Source organism: Microcaecilia unicolor, unplaced genomic scaffold (assembly GCF_901765095.1).
Source record: "Microcaecilia unicolor unplaced genomic scaffold, aMicUni1.1, whole genome shotgun sequence".
Taxonomy (NCBI): Eukaryota; Metazoa; Chordata; class Amphibia; order Gymnophiona; family Siphonopidae; genus Microcaecilia; species Microcaecilia unicolor.
This window is the reverse complement of record NW_021963345.1, coordinates 2,429,576-2,455,880: the sequence shown is the minus strand read 5'-3', so window position 1 is coordinate 2,455,880 and position 26,305 is coordinate 2,429,576. Positions and strand designations below refer to the sequence as shown.

Genomic DNA, 26,305 nt, shown 5'->3' with positions numbered 1-26,305 from the left:
CTGATAATTTTCTTTCCATTAATCATAGCTGATCAATCCATAGCCCCTCCCAGATATCTGTACTGTTTTTATTCTGGTTGCATTTCAGGTTCAAGTTTAGTCTTCAGTTACTTCAGAAAGACTTCGTGTTCAAGTTTTTTCACTTGGATTCTTCAAGAGTTAAGACGAGTTTGTGTTACAGTGAGCTGCTGCATTCCTCTCCCCCCCGTTTTACGGGGCTGGATTGAGACTTAAAATTCTGCCGGCACTCCCTCCCGCTTCGTGCGGCTGTAGGGTAGCTTTGTACCCCTCCCGCTTCGGCGGTGTTAGGGTCAGTCAGCTCCTCCCGCGGTTGCGGTTGCAGGATAAGCCAGATCCCCCCGCATCGGCGGGTGTGGTGTCCCTCCCCTGCTCCGCGGGGATGAGCTGGATGGATTCCCCTCCCCCACTTGTGTGGGGATGAGCTGGGTTAATTCCCCTCCCCCGTTTCGGCGGTGGTGAGCTGGGCAGAGTGTCCCTTTGTGGGTGTAATTCTCTAAGTGCTGAGTCCTGCGGATGGAGCTTTGATATCGACATACTGAGGAGTTTCCGGCAGCACATGACCACATATAGGGAGGCAAAAGTTTGCTCTCTATCTCCACCTGCTGGTAGATGGACACAACCCACCAGTCTATGGATTGATCAGCTATGATTAATGGAAAGAAAATTATCAGGTATGATTATACATAATTTTACCATAGACACCACATGGGTCACCTCGAACAGCATAGACACCCCATCGGCAACCAACCTAGCAAACTATTTCAATGATAAAATCACAAAACTCCGACGCATGATACCAAGTAACACTATTGAGTACACAAGCATCCTTGAATGCTTAGACCCAAAACCTGGAGAATATCCAGCCAATCGATCATGGACCAATTTTGACTTGATCTCAGTAGATGAACTCACACACTGGCTCAGAAAATATGCCAAATCTCAATGCAAACTTGACATTTGCCCTACTAGCCTAATAAGAGCCGCCCCCAAACAATTCAAAAAAAGACCTCACGAACCAAGTAAACCATAGACTCCTAAATGGTCTCTTCCCCAGGGAAAATGGAAATATCCTACTCACTCCGCTGCCAAAAGATGCTAAGAAAAGTACACTGGACCTAACCAACAACCGACCAGTCACCTCCATCCCACTCACAACAAAATTGATGGAAGGCATAGTGACGAAACAACTCGCGGAATATCTAACCAAACACTCAATCCTACACGAGTCTCAATCAGGATTTCGATCAAATCATAGCACTGAAACTGTATTAGTGTCTGCAATGAACTCATTCAAAAAAACAATCGCAACCGGCAAGAACATACTCATACTACAATTCAATATGTCTAGTGCTTTCGACATGGTGGATCATGGAATATTACTACACCTACTAGAATACTTCGGAATCGGAGGCCCAGTTCTCAAATGGTTCGAAGGATTCCTCACCACCAGATCCTACCAAGTAACAACAAATACTGACAGATCACCACCTTGGATACCGGAATGTGGAGTTCCTCAAGGATCCCCCCTCTCACCAACCATTTTCAACCTAATGATGATACCATTAGCCAAACTCCTAGCTGATCAAAACCTCAACCCCTACATATATGCTGACGACGTTACGATATATATCCCGTTCAAAAGTGACAAACGAAATAACCAACGAGATTAACCAGAGCTTCCAAATCATGCACTCTTGGGCGGACTCATTCCATTTAAAACTTAACGCAGAAAAAACACAATGTCTAGTTCTCACTTCCCAATACAACACAAACAACTACCTCACCATAACCACACCCTACTGCACACTTCCTATCTCAGAAAATCTAAACCATCTAAACCCTCTTTACCTTCAGCTTATTATCGACTGTATGTAAAATCATGTAACGACTATATCATAACAACACTCTGTAAGCCACATTGAGCCTGCAAAAAGGTGGGAAAAGGTGGGGTACAAATGCAATAAATAATATATAGGTGAAACACAAAAGCATTTCAGTGACAGTCTCACAGGAAGAGGGTGGGGTGGGTTAAGTGAGAAGCAGGGAATGCTGGGTGGGGGAGAGATGGGTGATAAGAGGCTGACAAAGCAGTAGAATTTCATAGTTTATACTGTGATAGGAAACTCAGATCTTTGTTAAGCTCTGTCTGGTGGGTGTCCAAATATTTTTTACTTCAAAGGTCTTATGTTCCTGGATTATATATTTATTTATTTTATTGCATTTGTATCCCACATTTTCCCACCTATTTGCGGGCTCAGTGTGGCTTACAATACATTGTAAATGATGGGAGTACAATTTGTTACAATTCGGTTATGGATTACATTGTGATGAGTTATGCGAAGACAGAGTTAAAGTATCATTAAGGGAACAGAACAATGGAAAAGAGCAATGGAACATTGGAAAGAAACAACGGGAAACTGATAGAGCAACAAGACAATAACAAGAGAACAATCTAACATTTTTCTGTAAGTAAAGGTGTGAATGTGGTGACATTACGGGGGATGAGAATTCAGAAGAGAGTGTATTGATGCATTGCTGAACAGTGAGTGTGGACTTCATGTGTTTTGATCCTTTCAATAGATCTTATCAAAAAGATGAGTCTTCAACAGTTTGCGGAAGCTGGTCAGTTTCCAAGATGGCGCTGTGAATAGACGCACCTGTGTTTGCTCATGGAGGCTGCTGTGTTTGTGAGTTTCTCTCGGTGCCTCTGTAGCCTCGTTAACCATGGGGAAGCGGAGGGGGAAGGTAAAGTAATTTCCCTCGGTTCCTGTGACCTCCTCGACGATGAAACAAACAACCCTGCAATTTCCCAGGCAGTAACCGGGTCCTCAGGGAACTTCGACCCCCTCTGCAGCTCTCGGCCCTTCGGAGTCGATCGAGAGTGGAAACGGGGCTTCCTTGAGTCCTGTAATTGCACCTCCCCAGCCTGGAGGAGAGTTGCTGGCTGTTCAAACAGAGACAGACGCCGAAGTGGCTCAGCTGGCCCTGTCTGAGGGTGTGACTGCAGCAACGGAGTTAGATTCTCAACTTCGGGAAACATTACTACAACAGGCTTCAAAGGTATTGCCTCAAGCTATTGTTTCCAAGTTAGCTCGGGCTGATAGTCTATCTCAATCTCCTCCTGTGGCTAGTGGAGTGATTAGACCAGCAATTGTGACGCTGGAGTCACTATGGGACATGGTTTACAATATCCAAACCTCTATGCAAACTACTTTAAAGCAGAATTCTTCTGATATTGAAGTTCTTTCTGAGGCTGCCCTGCTTCAAGCACAAGTGACTGCACAGCAAACCCAGAAATTGGAACGTGTGGATATCAAAATTCAAGAAATGGGATCTATAGAAACAGCTCTGGTTAAAGACAATAATTTCCTACATAAATGACTTGAATACCTTGAAAATCAGACTAAAAGGCTTAACCTTAGGTTTCTTAATTTTCCCAAATCGCCGTTAATTTCTCCCTTGGAGATGGTTAAAAAAATATTTGGTGGACATCCTAGGAATGGACAAGGACTCCCTCCCTCCCATTACACGGGCTTATTACATCGGGAGTACTGGAGTGGTGGTAGGAACCCCCCCCCCCCCCCCCCCCCCCGTAATAGGGGAGGGAATGAATCTTACCTCATTCCTAGAAAGTTCATTAGAAATAGTTACTCAGAGGTTAACTCTGCTTGCCACTTTCGCGTTGGAGCCTGATAGGAATGCCGTACTACGGCTTTCGTTGAGACATTTAGAAAATCTGTTTTTGGGCTCAAAGATCCGTATCTTTCCAGATCTCTCACGGCCTACACAGATGAGACGAAGGGCCTTTTTGGAACTTCGCCCCAGGGTGGTGGCATTGGGAGCAAATTTTGTTTTGCGATTTCCTTGTTTTTGTAATGTGATGCTTGAGGGTAAACATTTTCAGTTTGTAGACCCAAAACAGTTGAAAGAGTTTATTGATGCAAGAGTTGATGTGAATATAGTAAACCTTCCCTAATTTAGCAGGCTGGGGTCTGAACCAGAGGAAGCATCTATTGATTGTTAATTTTTGTATCTTTTTTCTTTTTTAATTTCCTTAATCTTGGAATCAAATTTCTTTAACTTGTGGACAAATGGGCTGTAAAGATATATACTTATTATTTTTGTTTCCTAATGTTAAATAATGCCGATTGCATATTCACTTTATGTGGTGATATATTGGAAAATTTAAATAAATAAATAAAAATAAAAAGATGAGTCTTCAACAGTTTGCGGAAGTTGGTCAGTTCGTAGATCATTTTCAGGTTGCATGGTAATGTGTTCCAGAACTGCGTGCTCATGTAAGAAAAGGTTGATGCGTGCAGTGCCTTGTATTTTATGCCTTTGCAGTTAGGGAAGTGGAGGTTAAGGAGAGTTCGAGATGATCTTTTAGCGTTTCTGGGAGGTAGGTCTATTAAGTCAGACATGTAGGCTGGGGCTTCACCGTGAATGATTTTGTGGACTAATGTGCATACTTTAAAAGTAATGCGTTCCTTAAGTGGGAGCCTGTGTAGCTTCTCTCGTAAGGGTTTTGCACTTTCGTATTTTGGTTTTCCGAAGATGAGTCTGGCTGCTGTGTTCTGGGCTGTTTGAAGTTTCCTCAGTATTTGCTCTTTACAGCCTGCGTATAGTGAGTTGCAGTAATCCAGATGGCTGAGCACGAGGGATTGCACTAGGCTGCGAAAGACGGATCTAGGGAATTTTGCTATTCTCACCATTAAGTCATCGATGAAGTGCTCTTTAAGCAAAATGTAATATTAGACAAAGGGAACCTGAGTAAACACATAACACCTGGGTCCTTTTACTAAGCTGTGGTAAAAAGTGGCCTTAGCGAACTCTTACTGTAGCCGTAAAAATGGCTTTTTTTCTATTTTTTGCACACGACCCAGTTTGTATGCCATAAGGGCTCCTGCTTCATCCATGCGCCAACCAGTTAGCATGTAGTACCACGGGAATGTCCATTTTTGCCCTGACTCCCCCCCCCCCCCCCCCCCCCAAAAAAAAAGACATTTTTTTTTAGCTTGCACAGATTTCAGAGTTACCGCAAAACGCTTAAGCGTGTCACACAGTCCTCCAGGTTTTGCCGCATTAGGGCACACTTTAGTGTCTAAAACAACATAGTCAAAGGACCTCACAGTTTTTAAATTATTACTTAATTTATTAAGGAGGCATTTTACAAAGCCATGCTATCGTTTTTAGCTCGTGGTAAAAATCAGCTGGTGGTAAACGCTAAGATGCCCACAGGAATATAATGAGCGTCTCAGCATTTACCACCAGCGAGCTAAAACCACTAGCACCCCCTTAAGAAACGAAGTTACTCAACATCTACCCATGTGAAAACTTAACTGCTCTCTCACAAAGGCGCAGCAAGCCTACCACGGGTTTGCCGTGTGCCAAATCGACTCTATCGCCGCGCTCCCTTGGGAGCCCAGTGGTAGTTCCCGCCCCACCTCATGCAATTTCCTAGGTGACGGAATTTTAAAACATTTTGTGTGGTGCTAATCGGGCAGCGCAGGAGCCCTTACCATCTCTTAAACAGGAGGTGGTAAGGGCTCTCCCAGGAAATGGCAGCACTGCAAATGTTTAACTTACCGCACTGCCATTTCCTTCTGAAGAAAAAAGCCTTTTACCGGGCGGCAATAAAAGGGGGCCTGATGACACTGCAGGACCCCTGTTACCACTGCAAACTAAGAGGCTCTTAGTTACTCAATCAACCAATTGAACAAATTTAATTGAGTTTAACTTCAGTTGATCAAATACAGCCAGGCTTGATTGAGACTATGCCACAGTCAAAGGAAATTGCAGACGTTGTTGAAATACATCAGTCTGGGACTCCACTGAACTCCCAACAGTGCAGCAACAATTAATTTGGGAAATCGCAAAAACATCCCCTGTAGAGGCAGATTGAGTTTTGTTTTCAGCACTGAAACTGGCCTGAAATCCATATGCATGGGATCATCTATTCTGATTGCAAACTGTTAATATAAATAAAATTATGAAGCAGATTTTACCATCACTTAGCACATCGGTGGTAGGGGGCACATTATCCAGGAAGCTACCCTAGAGGGGAAAACAGAGGAAATACTTCTGAGACAGTAACACAGTTAAAGATCTGGCAATAGATATAAGAAGTAAGTTCTGGAACAAAAGTTTGGACTTACAATAATCAAACAAAGTAATTCCTTAATGTTCTCCTAAAGGAAGGAATGAGAGCAATGGTATTAGAGAAGAGCTTCTCATGGGAAGGTCACAGATTAGTCAAGTCATTTTATCGAGACCACAGCACTGGGGTTTGGTTTTACCTTCTAACCTCTCCGTTTTCAGCCTCCAGACATGATGGGCTTCCTTTCATAAAAGGTCACCCTATGTGAGCCTCTTTTCTTAGGGTGACTTGTAAACTAGACTCCAAGATCTAGCTCCAATAGCTGTTTGTTCTTTGTAGTGAAGCTCTTTGCACTTGCCTTTTTTTAAGATACGTATACATTCACGGATATATTGCAACGCCACCTCCCTGCGCCCAAACGATGCCCCTGGGACACCTATGCCCAGATCACAACATAGATCTGGAGTAGGTGCTGATGCCTCCTTTTAGGCAAGCCAATGCTGGTTAACGTTGGTATTCTGTTATGGAATTGGGGTGCCCATATGCCATTACAGAATGGCTGTTTAAATGGAGGCGTCTTCTTATAGAAATTCCTCCTTTAGAATCTATACACAAGTCGGCATTTTGTATTCTAACCCTTCCCTCCAGAAGTCCATTCTGCAATATCTTCACTTGGAAATTTACTACCCAAGATTCAATGCGGGATTAAAGGCCTATGTTTTTCAGTGACATTTTAACTTGATCAGTTAAATGTGGCAAGTGGGAGGCTGATTCAAGGGTCAGTCTGCATTCATTTTCTTTTGCTTTTTTCTCTATAGCCACTGCCTATTTTTATTATTGTAAACTGCTCTGTTGTAACCATAAAGGGTTGTATATTAAAAGATGTCATACACAAACACACACATTAATTTTATATATTGAAAATAATAATAATAATATGCTTGTTTTAAACTGGATGATAGTTTATGAAGCCTCTAAATTAGTCTTACCATAAGAGCCTCTAAGAATCTTTTCCTGAATTAAAAAAAAAAGGAAAGAAAAAATTAAATCTCCTGCAAGCCCAGTGGCTTAGGGCCAGTGTTGTGCAAAGTGCAAACCTATGTGACATTTTAATAGGCAACAGAAAACACTTTTGATTGGGAGAGAGCAAACTAATCAATCTACTACTACTACTTAACATTTCTAGAGCGCTACTAGGGTTACGCAGCGCTTTACAATTTAACAATCACCCAAGTTCTAGAGATAGGTTACAGCAAACACATTCCATAGGTCTTAAGCTTAAGCCCACCCACCCCAAGACTGACACTTCCTATATAGCTTTCCCAAATATACTACGTATCATAAATTAACCCCACCCTAATTACAACCCCATCATAGTACACCTGTTCATACCCATTTCAACAAATCAAGATGACTTTTATTCTCTGTAATAATTGTGGTGCTTTAGTTTCAAGGCCAATCATCTGGAGACTTAAAGTTTGTCCTATCTGTCTTCAGCTCGCTAGTTTAAAACAGGAGCTCAGCAAAGTAAAGCAAGAATTGTATGCACTTAAAGCAACTTCTAGGACTGCACAAAATCATACTGCACAGAATCATACCAAATTCTCACCACTGCCTCAAAGAATAATACCACCTAAGACTACATGGTTCACAGTAGGCTCAGACAGGCTTCGTTATGTGACACAGAAGCATTCGCCCTCACAAGTTTTCTTTTGCTCCACTACAGCACTGTGATGTTCCTGAACATAAAACTGAGGCGGAAGAAAAAGAAAAAGCAAGGAAGGTGGAACAAAAAGATATGACGGTACCCAAAGAGAAAAGACATCCCCAAATCACTAAAACCGAAACACATACTAGGAAATGTAGATGGAAAGCGATGACCACAAATGCTCGCAGTCTAAGCAATAAAATTCATGACCTTCAAGCCCTGATGTTGGAGACTGAATTGGACATAGTTGCAATCACAGAGACATGGCTCAATGGTTCCCATGAATGGGATGTAAACATACCAGGATATAATCTTTTTAGGAAGGATAGAGAGGGGCGTAAAGGTGGAGGAGTAGCTCTGTATGTGAGAAATGATATCACAGCGACTGAAATGACAGGAACTGGGGAAAGGAAGAAGCAATATGGATCACCTTAAAAAGAGAGGAATAGAGGTAGACGGGAAGAGTATGATATAGAATGAAGGGAGTCTGTGAGATGGGAAAAGGAGGATGGCATTTAAAACCGTGATATGTTCCTCCTGTCCTGTGGGCGTTAACTTGTTGATGAATCACAACATTGACATACGATGGAGGAGACATGGAAAGTAGTGAAACACAGGAACTACATGTACTGACTACAGAATGTTGACAGCATTCCATATGTATTTTCATTATGAATCTTGCTGAACAATGCTACGGTTACTGTTTGATACAGTCCAAAGGTTCCTGTAAAGCTTTCTTGACAATAATTCTGTACAGATTTTCTCTTCAACAATGGATACAGTCAATAAACATATTACAAAAAAGAAAAGGGAGGGGGATGGGGTAGGGAAAGGGAGGGGGGAATAAAAAATGTTGATGATAGAAGTTCAGATGTATTAGTACAGGTTTGAAATGTTAACTACTGGAGTTTTAAGGATTGGCATAATATTGTATCATTTATGCATTCATCAATAAAAACACTATTACATAAAAAGAGAGGATAGAACCTCTGTCCACGTGGGTGTTGTCTACAGACCCCCGACACAATTGGAGGAACTAGATAAAGATCTGATTGCAGATATTCAAAAATTAGGAAAGAAAAAAGAGGTTCTGTTGATGGGAGATTTCAATCTGCCGGATGTAGATTGGAAGGTTCCGTCTGCCAAATCGGAAAGAAGCAGAGAGATCGTGGATGCTTTTCAAAGTGCTTTGCTCAGACAAATGGTGACGGAACCCACGAGGGAGGGAGCGACGCTAGATCTGGTACTCTCAAATGGGGATAGTGTGTCAAATGTCCGAGTGGGTGCCCACCTGGGCAGCAGTGGCCATCAAACGGTTTGGTTTGATATGACGGCTGAAGAGGAGGGTGGCCACTCAAAACTGAAAGTCCTGGATTTCAAGCGTGCTGACTTTAGTAAAATGGGGGAATACCTGAGGAAGGAGCTGATGGGCTGGGAGGACGTACGAGAAGTGGAAGGGCAGTGGTCCAGGCTGAAAGAAACTATAAATAGGGCCACAAACCTCTATGTAAGGAGAGTAAATAAAAGCAAGAGAAAAAGGAAACCGATATGGTTCTCCAAACAAGTGGCTGAGAAAATAAAGGCTAAAGAGTTGGCGTTCCAGAAATACAGAAAAACTCAAAAAGAGGAACACGGAGAGGAATACCGGATGAAACTGAAGGAAGCCAAGAGAGAGATTCGTCTGGCGAAAGCGCAAACGGAAGAACAAATGGCTAGAAAAGTAAGGAGGGGTGACAAAGGGATCAATTGCAAAAGCATAAAGTACCGGGCTTAAAGGACATCCCTGCCGCACCCCTGCTGTCACCCCGAACCTATTCCCTTTCCAACCGTTCACCAGGGGAAAACACCGTGCCCTCGTGTACAATAAACGTAATTGAGCCACCCAATCCCTAGGAAACCCATAGTGCTCTAAAACCTGCCAAAGAAACGCCCACTGTACCCTGTCAAAAGCCTTACCCTGATCTAATGCCACCATTAGTCTTCCTTCTCCCCGACTATGTTCCACACCTTCCCTTACCCAAGCCGCTGCCTCCAGAACCCCCTCCCCTTAATCCCACAGGCCTGTGAACTTGCCAACACCCCCCCACCACCACCACCACCTCCTTCATCCTATTCAGAAGCATATGCGCGAATATCTTCCGATCACCATTGAGCAGGGCAATCGGACGCCAGTTGGCCAAGGACTCTGGATCTTTTCCCTTACTCAGAAGAATCAACGCCGCCTCGGTCAGGGATTGGGGTAAAACCCCCTGCTGACGTGCAGCAGGATTGGGGCCAGAAGGTGCTTAAATGCCTGATAGTACTCTGTTGTGAGTCCATCTGGCCCTGGTGCTGTCTTCCTCCTTAAGGCCCCAATGGCCTCTTCTGCCTACCCCAGCGACCAGGGGCGCAACAGGGCCTGAAGAGACGGCCCCCTCCCCTTCCCACCCCCGGTGTCCCCGCAATATAGTGACCCATCACTTCCTTATCCACTTGCTTATCTGAAAAAAATTGTGCAAAGTGCTCTTCCACTACCTTTAGAATCCCCTCCTTCGACACCTGAACTACCCCTCCCATGTCCCTTAAACCCCCCACAATCCTATGCTCCCTCCGCTCCTTGCAACACATAAACGGGTCTGGGCTGACCAATTTCCCAAAGTCCCGTTCATAGACCAAGGAGGCATATCGATCATACTGGACCTTTTCAAGTTGCTCCTGCAAATCCAGAATATCCTCCTTTCTCCCTCCATTGGAGAGTAACATAGTAACATAGTAATATAGTAGATGACGGCAGAAAAAGACCTACATGGTCCATCCAGTCTGCCCATGACAAACTCATATGTGTATACCTTACCTTGAATTTGTACCTGTCCTTTTCAGGGCACAGACCGTATAAGTCTGCCCAGCAGTATTTCCCGCCTCCCAACCACCAGTCCTGCCTCCCATCACCGGCTCTGGTACAGACCGTATAAGTCCGCCCTCCCCTATCCTCGCCTCCCAACCACCACCCCCTCTTCCCCCCAACTGCTCCGCCACCCAATTTCAGCTAAGCTTCTGAGGATCCATTCCTTCTGCACAGGATTCCTCTATGCATATCCCACGCATGTTTGAACTCCGTTACCGTTTTCATCTCCACCACCTCCCGCGGGAGGGCATTCCAAGCGTCCACCACCCTCTCCGTGAAAAAATACTTCCTGACATCTTTCCTGAGTCTGCCCCCCTTCAATCTCATTTCATGTCCTCTCGTTCTACCGCCTTCCCATCTCCGGAAAAGATTCGTTTGCGGATTAATACCTTTCAAATATTTGAACGTCTGTATCATATCACCCCTGTTCCTCCTTTCCTCCAGGGTGTACATGTTCAGGTCAGCAAGCCTCTCTTCATACGTCTTGGAACGTAAATCCCATACCATCCTCGTAGCTTTTCTTTGCACCGCTTCCATTTTTTTAACATCCTTCGCAAGATACGGCCTCCAAAACTGAACACAATACTCCAGGTGGGGCCTCACCAACGTCTTATACAGGGGCATTAAAACCTCCTTTCTTCTGCTGGTCACTCCTCTCTCTATACAGCCTAGCAATCTTCTAGCTACTGCCACCGCCTTGTCGCACTGTTTCGTCGCCTTCAGGTCCTCAGATACTATCACCCCAAGATCCCTCTCCCCGTCCGTGCCTATCAGACTCTCCCCGCCTAACACATACGTCTCCCTTGGATTTCTACTCCCTAAGTGCATCACTTTGCATTTCTTCGCATTGAATTTTAATTGCCAAACGTTAGACCATTCTTCTAGCTTCTTCAGATCTTTTTTCATGTTTTCCACACCCTCCGGGGTGTCCACTCTGTTGGAAATCTTGGTGTCATCCGCAAAAAGGCAAACTTTACCTTGTAACCCTTCGGCAATGTCACTCACAAATATATTGAACAGAATCGGCCCCAGCACCGATCCCTGAGGCACTCCACTACTCACCTTTCCCTCCTCCGAGCTAACTCCATTCACCACCACCACCCTCTGGCGTCTGTCCGTCAACCAGTTCCTAATCCAGTTCACCACTTCGGGTCCTATTTTCAGGCCATCTAGTTTATTTAAGAGCCTCCTGTGGGGAACCGTGTCGAAAGCCTTGCTGAAATCTAAGTAGATGACGTCCATAGCACGTCCTTGATTTAATTCTCCCGTCACCCAGTCAAAGAATTCAATGAGATTCGTTTGGCAAGATTTCCCTTTGGTGAAACCATGTTGTCTCGGATCTTGCAACTTATTGGCTTCCAGGAAATTCACTATCCTTTCCCCAAGTGTCAGCTAACTGCTGTTTTATCAAGGGAATTCTGTAGCTGGGTGGGACCAGGACCAAAGATTTTCCAATTGAATTAACCTTTAAAATTGTCTAAGAATCTAACTTTTTAATCTAAATATTCCCAATAATTACAGCTGTGTAAAATGTTACTTTTGAGTCTCAAACGAATTCAATGCTGTTTTAACAGCCTCTCCTCTCTCTTCCTATCAATCAGAGCTTGGCAGGACAAGATAGAAAGAAAGAAAAGGTTTCACAGGGCTAATTAATTAATTAATTAAGCAATAAGCATTAAATTTAAGAGAAGAATCAGGTATCTCACCTCTAGCCTGAAAGTTGAGAAGTTTGGACTTTATTTTAAAGTCAGAATTTACTTTAGTGTGCAGGGGTCCAATAACCTGGAAAAATTTCAAACACAATTGGTATGTCTCCCCCTTCAAGGCCAATCTATCTCCTGTTGTGCAGTGAAGTAGTAGAGTTGATAGTCCCTTCGTTTCTTAATGGCAGTCCCCAGCCGAGTTCTCTCCCTTCCTTCTCTCCGAGCTTGACGGGTGAAAAAAAACCTCGTCCGCCTCTTCACTAACTCCCACCACTCTCCAATGGAGGGAAAAATACCCTGGATCGAAAGCTGGTCACCCAAAAAGGCCCGATATTCCTCCTTGACCTTCTCATCGGTAACCCATTTAAGGTTAAGCCGCCATAACCCCCTCCCTGGCCTATGTCCCGCCCAACCCCCCACCTCCACCAACACCAGTTTATGGTCCGAGAAGTCCACGTCCACCAACCTGGGCCCCCGAACGCATGCCCCTTCCCGGACCAAAAATCTGTCTATCCTGCTCCTACACTGTCTCCGTGCAAATGTGAAACCCTCCACCTCTGGTGAAATTTCAAGGTGCACATCTACCAACCCTGCCCCTTTCATTATCCCAGCTAGCCGTATCCCACCATACCTCACCTGCGCTGCCCTTCCTCCACTATCCTGTTTCCTCAAAATGGTGTTATAATCCCCCCCCAAACCACCTGACGTGCCGTGTATAAATAAGGTTTAATTTTACCAAATAACCGTGAATGTTCCCTCTTACTTTGTGGCCCATAAACATTAATAATCCGGGAAGCCACCCCGTGCCACAAAACATCCACCACCAAACACCTCCCTACTCCTAATTCCATCACCCTTTGAATCTGTACCTTATGTGTTTTAAATAATATCCCTACCCCCCCATACCTGTCCCCTGCCAAGCCCCAAACCGAAGGCCCCCATCTCCAGGCCCTCCTCGCACACCTGATCGCCTCCATAGTTTGCAAGCGTGTTTCCTGGATTAGGAAACAGTCTGCCTGGATCGTGGAGAGGCCCTCAAAGGCCAAACATTGCGCCCTCTGGGAGGCCACACTCGCCACATTCAGAGTGGCAAATAATAATATAATACCTGCCATTATGCTTCCTTCACATCACCCCTACCTAGAGCCCAGACCCCTTCTTCAACCACTTCTTCCTCCGCCCAATCCTTAACCCCGGCTTCAAAACCTCCCTCCTTCCCCACCCCCTCCCCCCTCCCTTCTTCCTTCCCTTCTTCTTCTTAGACTCATCCAACCCCCCCTCCTCTTCAGACAAAGACAAACCCCCCCGCCCTCCTTCCTCTATTTGCCCCCCCTCTGATCCCCTCCCACCCCCTGAACCTTCCCCCTCTCACTCCCGTGATCCTTCCCCTGTAGAGCTCGAATTCTATCCAATCGCCTCATAAGATTCTCCCCCTCTCCTGCCCCCCTCTTCCCCCCTCCCCGTCCAACCCGCCCCCACCCTCCACACTAATCTCCATCCTCCTAACCTTCCCCCCTTCTTCTTACGCTTACCCCCCTCTCCCTCCACCCCCTCTAATTTCCTCTTTCCTTCCTCCCCTCCCCCCACAACCCCACCGACCCCTTCCCCTTCTTCTTCCACCACCTCCTCTTCCTCTGCCAAAACCTGAAACCGGTTTCCTGTCTCCCTCTCTTGCCGAGCCCCCTCTCCTGACCCCCCTGAAATCCCTCTACCCTTCCCCTTCACCCCCCTCTGCTTCTTGGGGACCTGGGCCCACTCATCTACCCCTTCCAGCCCTTGCCCCTGTTTCCCCACCTGTGCTGCTGCCTCTGGAACCCCCACCTCCACGACCTCCCTCTGTGCCCCCCTTGCCCCCTGATCCTGAACCCCCCCTCCCCCACCCCCTCCTCCTGCACCTCCTCTTCCCTTCCCCCCTCTTCCCTCCCCCCATTATGCGACGCCCTAGGGCAGTCCCGGAAGGCATGCCCCAGACCACCACAAAGATTGCACCTGATCGAAGAACACTCTTCGGTGGGATGATCTTTCGATCCGCACTTAGCACATTGCTGTACTGGGCAGGACATGCTAAAATGGCGGAAAGACCCACACCGAAAACATTGTCTTGGCTGTCCCTTGTAAAAACACAGGATTCTGTCCCTTCCAATAAAAAACGCTGAAGGAATGTGTTGTACTACCTGCCCTACCTGGTGAAGTTTAACCAAAGCCCCCCACCCCCCTGCCCAGACTCTACTTGGATCCGGGAGCTTGGTCAATGGAGTCCTCAACTCGGCATACCTGTGCAGCCAAAAGGCCAAGTCTGCCCCTGAGATGGACTCGTTACGGACTAGCAGAGTCACCTGCACCAGATCTGGCCGACTGATGGGAACTACCCTATAACATTTCCAATCCCCCCCTTCCTCTTACCCCCTCATACTTTTCCCAGAAGACCTCCATGCCTCTCTGGGTCAGAAAACTGACATCGTATTCTGGGAGGTTAACTGGATGAATACAGGCATAGAGGTCTTCTGGGACAAACCCTAACCCCAAAACTAGTTTCAACACTGTATCACGTGAAGGCATTCCCCCCTCCCCCACCCACTTGATTTGGACCACATTCCTTCTCTTGGGCGGTTGCCCATAACCCCTACCTCCCCCGAACCCAGCATCTGTGTCATTACTAAAGGAAAACGGCCCCTTCCCTCTTCCTCCTTCCCTATTAACCACATCTGCAAAGGAGGGCTGACCCTGCCTCCACTGACTTTCCCTCCTCCCTGAGCTTATCCCTTCCTTGCCTGAAGATCCCTTCCCCCCCCCCCCGCCCCCGCCCCCACTGATCCTGCCCACCCCCTTTACCTTCCCTTACCATCTCCCCATCAACCCCCTCCCCCCTTCCACAAACTGGAACAGCAACCCCTTCACCAACCTTTTCACCAACAGAACAGTTCCCCAAACCCTCTGCCCCTTCCCCCTTACCCTCCTCCCTCACATCACAAATCAACATATCCTGAACATCATCCCCTCCCCCTCCCCCCTGCCCACAGTCAGTGCCCAGAGAACTGAGCCCCCTGGAATCTATAACCAGTTCTGAACAGTCCTTAACTTTCCCAATGCTTCCCTGGGAGTGAGCTCCCTCTGCCTGGGCTGCCGATCCCCCAGCAATATCTTCTGTCAGAGAGACTGCTGATACACTCGGAGGAGAGCTCTGTTCTCCCTGCACCAGCAGGTCCCGCGTGAGGCTGCTTACAGTTTTTACAGAGCCAGAGTTTATCTCATCTTCCCTTCTGTGCCGGGGATTCCCTGAGCCTTGCTGTACTGCTGAATCCACCACTTGTGGCTGAAAACCTGGTGCCTCAATCAGGGAGCTAACTAAGCTCACCTGTGTCTGCAGCCCTAAGACCTGCTGTTCATTAGTCTCCACACTCCCAATGCCAGCTTGCTTTCCAGTGTTCACCTTCCCTGTTAAACTGTTGCCTGCATCAGTGTTGGGTAGTGCAGGCACTTTTTGTGAAATAACACAAAACCCCAAGTCACCGTCCTCAGTTTCAAAGACAGCAGAATGTGTAGGCTGACTGAGTTCCAACTCCATTGTGTTTTCAGCCATAGTCTCTGCAGCACCAACTGAGGTCTCTTCAACTCCTTCCCTCTCTTCCCTGGCAGCTGCCTCTAAGGTAAAAGGTTTGCAGGGTTCTGAGTTGATGACCTAACATATGTCATAGTCCAACCTATAATGTGATACCATAATGTATTCTTCTCTACAATGTATGTACGCACCTTAATGCAATACCATTTGTAATTCTGTTAACCGGAAATGGCAATTGCCACTACGGTAAATGTAAGCCACATTGAGCCTGCAAATTGGTGGGAAAATGTGGGATACAAATGCTACAAATAAATAAATAAAAATGGCAAATCTTCTGTATTATTTAATCCCAGTTCTCCGCTATTTTTTCATCAGTGTCATTCACTTGTATCTTGGGCAAGTCACTTAAGGGGGGAGGGGAGTTATCAAGCCGTGTTAGGCCTTTAGGTTGCGTTATTTGCTCCTTAATGTGACTTGAAGGGCCTTACAGCAGCCTGACATGTCTTACCACACCAATATTTAGGTTGCCACGGGTAACTTATATATACATTGTGCCCACCCATATTACCTCTGGGCCCACCCAAAATGTCAGGTCTGGCTATGCCACTGCCTCTCCACCCACCCTATACTGTCCTTGATTTCCTTTTTGCCTCTCTAATGGCTGCAGATAATTGGTTCTTTCATTTTAAAGAAATCTCTCTCCAGCGTTGTTGGATGACTTCTGTGGATTGGAGATTGTTAGTGCTGTTGTAGACCCTTCTTCTCCTGGAAGCATCAACTAATTCAGGGGCATAGCTACACTGAGGGGGCCCAACAAAATGCCCAGGGCCGCCTGAAACTAGAGCTCCCTTCCCCTTCTCACCCTCCCCCTGAGCCCGGGTCCAACGTCTCCCCGATACATCCGCCTGCCTGCCTCTATCCCCCACTTCAAGCCCAGGTCCAGCGTCTCCTCAGTGTACCTGCCTACCTCCATTCCTCCCTTCCCAGTCCTCCAAACGCTGGTGGGTCACAGCAGAGGCACAGCTGAAGGCTTAAGCTAATAGTGTGCATATAATTTGCATGTTGCAGTTCTCTACAGTGCTGGAGTTCTGTGTATCTACCCCTTAATCCTTCCCCTGATGGCAGGGGCGTAGCCAGACACCCAATTTTGGGTGGGCCTGGGCCCAAGATAGGTGGGCAGAACTCTACCCTGTCCCACAAGTGATTTGGTCTCTCAAACATCCCCCCTTCCCTGCATACCTTTTAAATAGCAAATTTTCACCGGCAGCGAACAACAACTAATACGCACTGCTCATGTTGGCTCCACAGCCTTCTCTCTGATGCAACTTCCTGTTTCTATAAAGGCAGGAATACATCAAAGGGGAGGCTGTGGGGCTGGTCGCTGCAGGCCAAGATCTTCTATTTACAAGGTATTCAGGAGGGACAGTTGTTGGGAGTTTTTGGCTGGTGGGGCTTGGGGATCCCTGCCAGCCCACATCATAGGTATGCTGCTACTGGGTTGGCCTGAGCTCAAATTAGGTGGGCCTGGGCCCACCCGGGCCCACCCTTGGCTACGCCACTGCCTGATGACTGTGGATGGAAAATGGGAGCTGCAACCTCTGTCAGTAGTCGTAAGAACATAAGCGTTGCCATACTCGGTCTGACTGAAACTAATAGAGCCCGGTATCCTGTTTCCAACAGTGGCCAATCCAGGTCGCAAGTACAGGATTCCAAAAGAGTAGAACAGATTTATGCTGCTTATCCCAGGTATAAGCAGTGGATTTTCCTCTCTTGTTGGGGAGGGGGGATGATCAGACGGATGTTCTAATGTGCGTCCCGGCCAATATTCAGCTGGGATCCACATAAGTGTCTTACGTGGGCTCTTCTGCCTAAATATCAACTAGGACCCACATATACCCTCCCAGATATCCCCAGATATCGTCTTATCTTCCGCCTGGACCGATATACTCATATCACCCCTCTCCTCAAGTCACTTCACTGGCTTCCGATCAGGTACCGCATACAGTTCAAGCTTCTCCTACTAACCTACAAATGCACTCGATCTGCAGCCCCTCCCTACCTCTCTACCCTCATCTCCCCTTACGTTCCTACCCGTAACCTCCGCTCTCAAGACAAATCCCTCCTTTCAGTACCCTTCTCCACCACTGCTAACTCCAGGCTCCACTCTTTCTGCCTCGCCTCACCCCATGCTTGGAATAAACTCCCTGAGCCCATACGCCAAGCCCCCTCCCTACCCATCTTCAAATCCTTACTCAAAGCCCACCTCTTCGATGTCGCCTTCGGCACCTAACCACTATACCTCTATTCAAGAAATCTAGACTGCCCCAACTTGACATTTCGTCCTTTAGATTGTAAGCTCCTTTGAGCCGGGACTGTCCTTCTTTGTTAAACTGTACAGCGCTGTGTAACCCTAGTAGCGCTCTAGAAATGTTAAGTAGTAGTAGTAGATATCCCCAGATGTTCGGTGACTGGACATGCCCTGCCATTGGATATCTGGGTCTAATTTAGCTGCTGAATATCAGGAGGAACAAAACTATTTTTACAGCTTCTGCACTTCAACAAAGCCAATTTCTGAAGCAGTGATTTAGAATCATCTTCTCTGCCTTTGGGGCAGGTGTTCCCTGAGCAGCCCTGATTTCCCCCCTCTGAGGTTAGGAACAGCTTGGATACATCCCAGGTCTCTGGATTAGGAGCTGCCATGGAATTTGAACCTGGGCTTTCTGTTTCCCAGCCTACTGCTCTGACCATTAGGTTCCTCCTCTGCCCCCCTTTTCGCTTACATGCTTTGAATCAGCGACTGGAGCATCCTGAAGATTCTCAGCTCTGTTCCCTCCATGGACAGGATCTGCTTTGGTAGCTAGATGAGAAAGAGGTAAAACAAACGGTTAATAAATGGATCAATATTTAAAAAAACATTTATATGCTGCCTGTCTACTTTCTAAGAGGCTTACGGAAAATAAATAAATGATTTGGGCACACAAACCAAACTTATTCAGAAAGTATACTGAAAGCCATTTCAAAAGACATAGGGGTCAATATTCAGCATGACGAGGTCTCCTACCCAGTAAAAAAAATCATGCAGACTGGGTCCGGCGCTGACATTCAGTGGCACTGGAATATCAGCAGAGACTATGTGGCACTCTCCGGTAGAGACGGAGCCAGGAGTTGTCTGAGGAGCACTGATACTCAATGCTGTTGACGGGATAACTCTGTGGGAAGTTGGGCTTTTCCCTTGATAAAATCATTTTTCTACTGAAATGCTGGCATCGGGATCAGCTGACTGAGGTCAGATAAGTGCAGGATTTACATTGGAAAGACTATTTGTATTACACTTCCTTTTTGTTGACTTTTTTCATGAATAAATGATTTGAAGGGGTAAATTATGAAATGACGCTTTTGACACTTTTGTTATCGTAAGGGTTTTTAACAGAGGCTGACTGATTTTTGTTGGATTATTTGTAGTAAATAATTAGCAGATTTTATACACACAGCTTCAGCTTTAGAAATGTTAATTTCTTTTCTTCATCTCTCTCACATACACCCCAGAATAATTCACTGCTGAGTCACTTTAAAGTTGAAGTAACAAAACATCTGTTTACTCACAGTTTGTAGTTAGATTATATTCAGACAGGCATATATATACATAATACTATACATTTGGATTATCAGCTCTTTCCATGTGCTTAGATGGTAATGGATGCTCACACCATAGATCCTCAGGTTAGGAGATATCATTGAGCTCCATGTGCTGTGCCTAACCCCCACAGGAAGTTGCATAGCTGTGACCTCTCTAGGTAATTCACATCAGAGGTCACAGAGTAATCACAGAGAAAAACATTGCTGACAGACAATGCATGTTAAATACAATACATTATTCCAACAAACCCCTTCTCATGCATAACTGTCATGCAATTATTAATTCATACAAAGTCCAAGCTTTATTCGCAGATTCTCAAAACGTTCTCTGGGTAACGGTTTGGTCATGATGTCAGCTGTCATCTCACTGGTGTGACAATAGTCTAGACTGATGACCCCTTCTTTCGCCAGCTCTCGCACGTTGTGATATTTCGTTGCGATGTGCTTGGTGCGTGACTGAACCTTGTCATTCTGTGACAGTCTGATGCAGCTCTGATTATCTTCCATTATCTGGATTGGTCTTTTTTCAGCTATTCCAAAATCCAGCAAAAGTTTTTCAATCCACATCAGTTCTCTGCATGCTTCTGATACAGCCACATATTCAGCTTCTGTAGAAGACAGACTCACAATACTTTGTTTATGACTGGCCCAAGAAATTTGTACATTTCCATACATAAACACATATCCACTTGTGGATTTATAATCAGAATGATCCCCTGCCCAATCTGAATCACAGTAACATATTAGTTTTGGATTACTATTGGCTGAAATCTTTAATTTACAATCAATGGTACCTTTTAAATACCTTACCATCCTTTTAACTGCAGTCCAATCTGATTTGGTAGGTGAGCTGACTCTTCTGCTCAAAATTCCTACTGCATTTGCTATATCAGCCCTGTATGTGGTAGTTAGATATAAAAGCTTACCTATGGCTGATCTATATTGGATGTTATCTGGTAAAGGTTCTCTTACTGTTTCATCCTTCAGAAAATCAGTGATCATGGGAGTGCTTACAACTTGGGCATCTTGCATACCTAAACTTTCAATAAGCTCATTTATTTTCTGCTTCTGGCTTAGAAGATAAGAACCATCATTTTGTTTCTCAATTTCTATACCAAGATAGTATGACACATTACCAAGTTCTTTTATCTCAACATTCAGGTTTAAATATTTTACAATATCCTTGTACTCTTGCTCACTTTCGCTTGCAATGAGCAGATCATCAACAAAAGCTAAAATGTATGCATATTGTCCATTTCTGCACCTAGTGTACAAGCATTTATCTGCTTCACCTTGCTTAAATCCTAAATTTGTCAATATTTCATGCAATTTGTCATTCCAACATTTTGCACTTTGCTTTAGTCCATAAAGACCTTTGTTTAATTTACACACTAGCTGTCTTTGTTTTGTATTTATGAAACCTGTTGGCTGTTCCATGTACAAGTCTTCAGTTATATCTCCATGAAGAAATGCTGTTTTCACATCAATGTGGTTGACTTGCATGCCTTTTGAGACTGCAATGCTCAGAAGTGTTCTAATTGTCGTGTGTTTCACTACAGGTGCAAACACTTCATCAAAATCTTCTCCATATTTTTGAAGATATCCCTTTGCGACTAATCTGGCTTTATACCTTTCCACTTTTCCTTGTGCATTCCTTTTTAACTTGAATACCCATTTGCATCCTATAGCTTTCTTGCCAGGAGGTAATTTTGTAAGAATCCAAGTTTTATTTTTATCCAATGCATCAATTTCTTCTTGTGCAGCTTTACGCCATTCAGCAGCTTCTTCTGCTGGCATTTTCTCAATCTCATCCCATGTTAAGGGCTCTTGAGCTTCTGCTGACTTTGTTAGGTAAGACAGTCTTGGGGGTGGAACACCTTTGTTTTCCCTGGATGAGCGTCTGACAACAGGTTGGTCTGACCTTTCCGCATCCTCTAAATCTGAGAGTCCTTCTCCAATTGATTCCCCTTCTCCAACTGTACTGTCTTCTTCAATGATCCTTTCTGTGTCTGCTTCCTCTGCCTGTTCCTCATTAGATACAGATGAGTTGCTTTCAGACATCTGCCTTGGTATGGCATTTATATACACTGGCATGTCTATTATGGTTCTAGTTTCATATTCTGGATGATAAGGCTCATCTGGGATAATCCAGCCTTTATCAACCCTTTTGTTTTCATCAAAATATGTAACATGTCTTATGCCAACAATGCCAGTTTTCAGATTCAAAATTCTATATCCTTTGTGTCCTGGAGCATAGCCAACTAAAATGCCCCTTTCTGTTGTGGAATCCAGCTTATGCCTTCTTTGCTTTGGTACATGAGCATATGCTGTGCTTCCAAATGTTCTTATGTGTGACAGGTTTGGCTTCCTACCATGCCATGTCTCATGTGGTGTGCGCTCAGCGCCTTTAGTTGGCATTCTGTTTTGTAGGTACACTGCTGTGAGAATGGCTTCCCCCCATAGTCTTTTAGGGAGATTGCTATCTGACAGCATACACCTGGTCATTTCCACAAGTGACCTAAATTTTCTCTCTGCAACACAATTTTGCTCTGGTGTATAAGCTACTGTTGTGATATGCTGAATGCCTTCTTGTTCTAGAAATGTGCGCATGCTTTGTGAAGTGAACTCACCACCATTGTCGGTCTGAAGAACCTTTGGTTTTCTTTCAAATTTATTGCTCACCATGGCTACGTATTTCTTCAGCATGTCTGTGACTTGACTTTTTTCTTTCAGCAAATAGGCCACACAGTATCTAGAGAAATCATCCAAGAATATTAACACAAATCTGTTATTTCCCAATGATGGGATATTAAACGGTCCACATAAGTCACTGTGTATTAAGTCCAGTACTTTATTACTCCTATTTCCTGTGTATGCAGGAAATGAGGGTCTCACACCTTTTTGAGTAACACAGTCTATGCATTTCTCCATTTTACCAGTATCTGCACTTATCTGAATGCCTGTGGCAAGTTGCTTACTGTAAAGATCCTGGATCACCTTAAAATCACGATGTCCCAGGCGGCGATGCCAGATTTCCAGACTACATTTACCATCATTCTTCCTTACTTGCGCCATATGTGAGGCTTCACCTGAAATGCTCAGTTTATAAACATCATTATGCATAAAAGCTTCAGCATACACTTCATCATTTTTAGAGATTGTGCACTTACTGTTTTCAAAATGAATCACAAATCCCTTCTTATCTAATGTAGATACACTAAGCATATTGCAAACTGCTTGGGGAATATACAAGACATCACTTACAGGAATTTCTTTAACTTCATTAGACACTTTGCATTTTAAGAATCCAATGCCTTTTGCTTGGATCTTAGCAGTCCCTGCGTTTGCAGTTTTAAGAATACCTTCTTCTGGACACATTTCCTGAAAGAAATCCTTACAATTGGTTAAATGGCATGTGCTCCCCGAATCCAAAATCCAAGTACTTTCATTTGAATTATTATTTACCATAGTCAAAGATTTTTCTACCATTAGAAAGCCCTTATGTTTATCATTGTCTTTCATACATTTTCTGCTTGGAAAATTCTTTTGTTCCATTGGCTTAGGTGAGCTAGAGGGGGTGTTTTGTGTTTCCTTACACCATTTAGATACATGTCCCTCCTTTCCACATGAATAGCAAATCAGCTTGCCCTTGGGTGGAGTTTTCCCATAGCTCCGCCTTCCTCTGTTCTTTGCCAAGAAATTTGTTTCATTTCTCTCTGACTTTCTTTGAGAACACATCTCCTCAGAATCATTAATTATGCATTCCTGCCTCAGTTTTGATGCTGCCTGTTCAAAAGATTGCCCTTCAATGGCTTCATTTACAGACCTAAAAACATCAAACTTCTTTGATAGTGAGGTAAAAAGAAATGCTCTTTTCAATGCATCACACATGGGAATTCCAGAAAGTTCTAGCTTTTGAAATGAAGACATAAGATGCATAATGTGATCATTACATTTACTTTTATCCCTTAATTTGGTTTCATTCAACTCTGCCAACCAAATTGGTTGCTGTTTTGCATATGTAGTTGCATACATAGTTCTCAGTTTATATAAGATGTCCTTTGGTGTATCTTTTCCCTCCACTAATATGGCTTGTTTCTCTGAGAGAGCTTCCAAAAACATGCACTTCACATAATAGTTTGCATTGTCCCATTCAGCCATATTTTCAGCTGTTCTGTTTTGGTCTAAGCATATATTTAATTTCTTTGCTTGAAGGAGACATCTGAATCTTAGTTCCCACTGCTGATAATTAAATTCAGTTAATTTAGGCACCTTGAGAGAGTAGAAAAATGGTGAATTTCCTCCCTCAGCCATTTCTTAGCCTTGCCTTCTGTTTGGTGTGTGGGGGGGAGAGAGAGACAGACTGAATCTTTCTTTTAAAACTTAAGAGAAAAATTTGGCTTTTTCACTGCCTGGTAATATTTCTCCCTTTTTCAATTCCTGGGCTGGGCCCATAACCCTTTTGTTGGATTATTTGTAGTAAATAATTAGCAGATTTTATACACACAGCTTCAGCTTTAGAAATGTTAATTTCTTTTCTTCATCTCTCTCACATACACCCCAGAATAATTCACTGCTGAGTCACTTTAAAGTTGAAGTAACAAAACATCTGTTTACTCACAGTTTGTAGTTAGATTATATTCAGACAGGCTTATATATACAGTGGGGGAAATAAGTATTTGATCCCTTGCTGATTTTGTAAGTTTGCCCACTGACAAAGACATGAGCAGCCCATAATTGAAGGGTAGGTTATTGGTAACAGTGAGAGATAGCACATCACAAATTAAATCCGGAAAATCACATTGTGGAAAGTATATGAATTTATTTGCATTCTGCAGAGGGAAATAAGTATTTGATCCCTCTGGCAAACAAGACCTAATACTTGGTGGCAAAACCCTTGTTGGCAAGCACAGCGGTCAGACGTCTTCTGTAGTTGATGATGAGGTTTGCACACATGTCAGGAGGAATTTTGGTCCACTCCTCTTTGCAGATCATCTCTAAATCATTAAGAGTTCTGGGCTGTCGCTTGGCAACTCGCAGCTTCAGCTCCCTCCATAAGTTTTCAATGGGATTAAGGTCTGGTGACTGGCTAGGCCACTCCATGACCCTAATGTGCTTCTTCCTGAGCCACTCCTTTGTTGCCTTGGCTGTATGTTTTGGGTCATTGTCGTGCTGGAAGACCCAGCCACGACCCATTTTTAAGGCCCTGGCGGAGGGAAGGAGGTTGTCACTCAGAATTGTACGGTACATGGCCCCATCCATTCTCCCATTGATGCGGTGAAGTAGTCCTGTGCCCTTAGCAGAGAAACACCCCCAAAACATAACATTTCCACCTCCATGCTTGACAGTGGGGACGGTGTTCTTTGGGTCATAGGCAGCATTTCTCTTCCTCCAAACACGGCGAGTTGAGTTCATGCCAAAGAGCTCAATTTTTGTCTCATCTGACCACAGCACCTTCTCCCAATCACTCTCGGCATCATCCAGGTGTTCACTGGCAAACTTCAGACGGGCCGTCACATGTGCCTTCCGGAGCAGGGGGACCTTGCGGGCACTGCAGGATTGCAATCCGTTATGTCGTAATGTGTTACCAATGGTTTTCGTGGTGACAGTGGTCCCAGCTGCCTTGAGATCATTGACAAGTTCCCCCCTTGTAGTTGTAGGCTGATTTCTAACCTTCCTCATGATCAAGGATACCCCACGAGGTGAGATTTTGCGTGGAGCCCCAGATCTTTGTCGATTGACAGTCATTTTGTACTTCTTCCATTTTCTTACTATGGCACCAACAGTTGTCTCCTTCTCGCCCAGCGTCTTACTGATGGTTTTGTAGCCCATTCCAGCCTTGTGCAGGTGTATGATCTTGTCCCTGACATCCTTAGACAGCTCCTTGCTCTTGGCCATTTTGTAGAGGTTAGAGTCTGACTGATTCACTGAGTCTGTGGACAGGTGTCTTTCATACAGGTGACCATTGCCGACAGCTGTCTGTCATGCAGGTAACGAGTTGATTTGGAGCATCTACCTGGTCTGTAGGGGCCAGATCTCTTACTGGTTGGTGGGGGATCAAATACTTATTTCCCTCTGCAGAATGCAAATAAATTCATATACTTTCCACAATGTGATTTTCCGGATTTAATTTGTGATGTGCTATCTCTCACTGTTACCAATAACCTACCCTTCAATTATGGGCTGCTCATGTCTTTGTCAGTGGGCAAACTTACAAAATCAGCAAGGGATCAAATACTTATTTCCCCCACTGTACATAATACTATACATTTGGATTATCAGCTCTTTCCATGTGCTTAGATGGTAATGGATGCTCACACCATAGATCCTCAGGTTAGGAGATATCATTGAGCTCCATGTGCTGTGCCTAACCCCCACAGGAAGTTGCATAGCTGTGACCTCTCTAGGTAATTCACATCAGAGGTCACAGAGTAATCACAGAGAAAAACATTGCTGACAGACAATGCATGTTAAATACAATACATTATTCCAACAATTTTCAGTTTTGGTTTTGGCACTGAAATCGGCCCGAAATCCAAGTTGAAGTTTAGGTCGAAAATGCAAGTGGGTTGCCACCGCCACTGCCCCCCTCCACCCTGCAGAGACCAGGTTCCAACGCCCTGTTCCCCCAGAGGAGAGTAGTACCTGTACAGCCAACCACCCAAAGGCCCTCCCCGGGCCTACCTTTAACTGT

The 26,305-nt window shown here is 44.8% G+C and overlaps 1 long non-coding RNA gene across 1 annotated transcript; it reads right to left on the bottom strand.

Annotated features, from left to right (window-relative positions):
• Positions 1-6,029: 6,029 nt before the first annotated feature.
• On the bottom strand, positions 6,030-18,838 carry LOC115459218. Its single transcript, XR_003940224.1, has 4 exons — positions 18,756-18,838; positions 7,111-7,135; positions 6,180-6,212; positions 6,030-6,078 (listed from the first exon to the last, which is right to left on the bottom strand). It is a non-coding gene; the product is annotated as an uncharacterized LOC115459218 (long non-coding RNA).
• Between the last annotated feature and the right edge of the window lie 7,467 nt (positions 18,839-26,305).